At 38.6% G+C, this 2,481-nt stretch overlaps 1 long non-coding RNA gene across 1 annotated transcript; it reads right to left on the bottom strand.

Moving 5' to 3' along the window:
• Window positions 1–317: 317 nt before the first annotated feature.
• On the bottom strand, window positions 318–1,720 carry LOC115249240 (uncharacterized). The gene is made up of 2 exons (XR_003887950.1): window positions 1,493–1,720; window positions 318–598 (listed from the first exon to the last, which is right to left on the bottom strand). It is a non-coding gene; the product is annotated as an uncharacterized lncRNA (long non-coding RNA).
• Between the last annotated feature and the right edge of the window lie 761 nt (window positions 1,721–2,481).

Here is a 2,481-nt window from a genome sequence, read left to right as displayed (position 1 = left end):
GCTGGTGATCCTGGTGGGGGAAGCCAAGCAGGGAAGTTTCAGTTTCAGTTGAAAGAAGTCTTTGCTGTGTGGTCTTGGTGGTAAAGTTTAGAGAAACACTGATGGTTCTTTTGAGGTGGCTTTTTAGCAGCTCCAACTAGCTGGATGGCTAAGATTAGCGTGCAATATTTATTTTCAGGCGTCATATGATAATTACAAATTTCAAATATTTTTGCATCAGCAAATTCAGTGATTTGAATTTTCTGGGAAATTAAAGTCAGTCGAATGACCAAAATTCATACCAAAGTCTGCTAGAGAAAGAGGACAGAAACAATGGCTGTAGACGTTTCTGAGATTTATTTTTGTAACCTGCTCCTTAAGAGGAATATCATACACAATTTAGGAGGCATTGGAGAACACATGTAAAAAAAAAAAAAAAAGATCACACATTTCTCTGATCTCTGCAGTGGAACATGTTCGCCATCCTGGAAGCTGGATAACCCGGATGAAATTCAGTCTTCAACTATTCCCTCTTTTTGTAGTCCTCCAAGTGGGCCAGGATCCATCCAGATGGCCCCAGAATGGCCAGTGAGAACAGACCCAAACCAATGGCAGTTTCCTGCACAGAAGACAGTGAAGAGTCAGCTTTTTAGTTGCAAAGTGAGATGAAGATTCATGAAGCATTCTGCAAATTAATTCAGTATATACCATGTAAAATTATATTTAAACTGAATAAAATGTATGTACCATGTTGGGTGAAGATACTTTTGCCATAACTAAACTAGCTCTAAAACAAATTTAGCCACAGATTTCTGCATGATGATTATTATCATAATTCAGTACCCCTTTAGTTTGAATGCCTTTGCATATTAGTTCACATATGATGTTCGATTCTAGCTTCCTAGTATTCCCGTATTATGTCTAATTTTATTTATTCCAAGTTTTCTTTTGCCAAATTCTGCCCATGAAATGTATTATTGTTGTTCACTGAAATCACCACTGGTTTTATAAAATGATAAATAAACAGGAAGACTTGATGCAAAATATCTCCAAAGGCTGTGTGTACATTCATACATTTAATTTGAATAAAATGTGCCTACTTTTAATAATGACATATACGGTCACAATGGATTATAGAAGATAGATGAAAACAGCTTACTTTGTGACAAACCTTTTATAACACACTTTAGAGAGAAAGCAACATTGGCACCGTGTTTGAAATATTGAACCAACAGGATATTGAAATGTGGATAGAAATATGATGAAGGTAACAGGAATAGGCCGATCCCTGAAGGGTAAGAAGCGGAACATGAATCGATGGCTAGGACGAATGTATTGTATTAAACTTAATACAAAAACGTTCTTGTACCTTCACCGTTTAATTAAGACATTTAATGACAACGCGCATGCATAAAACGGGCTGCCGACTTTGACCTCCTGTGCCAAGGACAGTTAGCAACTGCCAGCTAGCTGTAGCGCTATTATGATCAGAATGTCATTTAGCCAGGCTTACCATTGCGCCGACCTTGCCCTTGGCTGGCCTTGTGTAGATATTCGAACGCTGGGAAACGGCGTGTCCCCGCATAGCCAAAGCAGCCCTGTATATAATGGTCTTCGGGAGTAGTGGCATGTTTCTCTGTCGCAATAAAACGATCCTTTCAGATGAACGGTATGTCACGGACACACGATTTGTACTGCGCTTGTCCAAAAACGCGTCTATTTCCGCATATGCGCAGTAGAAATTGTGTTTCGCATCCGTTTGGGAAACACAATTTCTACTGCGCATATGCGGAAATAGCGCTCGCTTATATTTCCGATTCAGGTTAGATAATCATCTGTCGAGCGGATGGAGACGTGTAGTTCAGCTCTCTACTGAGCAACTTTCATTAGGAATGAACCAAGGCTGCTCCCCAGCGCAGAATCCAAGACTCTCAATAGATCCATGTTCTCAACATGTCAGAGACGGCCAGATTTGGATCCTACAGGATGTCACCAACAGACCCACTGCGGTCCGGCCCCAGAAACCGTCCCATACGGACCCGGACCTACAAAAACTTATGTTTTCACACTTGACGGCGCACCTCTATTTTAGCCGGCGCCGCTTTGTAATTTTTACGGTAGTGGTTCAGCAGAGGATTAAAGGATTTAAGACAGTAAATTACTTCCACTTGAATACTTTCCTATTTACCTGTAGCTGAAAAGCTATTAAACTGTCTTCATGATTGCTATCAAATTAAGTTGTCTACCCATTAATTGTAGGCACATATTTTGGAACTGCAGGGAACACAAGTTATGAAACAAAAATTATAATTCTACTCCATATCAGTAATTGTATGGTGCCAAATTAGGGTCAAAAGTTTATTTTAAAATTATAATACAAAAAAGAAAATTTGTGTGTTACGCTTGAATTTGGAAAAAATGCATTAATTTCAAAAGCAAAATAAGCATATGAAACATTTTATTCAGTTTAAATATAATTTTAATTCACTTCAGTAATAAATA

Source organism: Takifugu rubripes, chromosome 3 (assembly GCF_901000725.2).
Source record: "Takifugu rubripes chromosome 3, fTakRub1.2, whole genome shotgun sequence".
NCBI lineage: Eukaryota > Metazoa > Chordata > Actinopteri > Tetraodontiformes > Tetraodontidae > Takifugu > Takifugu rubripes.
Note: the sequence above shows the minus strand (reverse complement) of the source record. Positions and strands in the feature narration are given on the sequence as shown.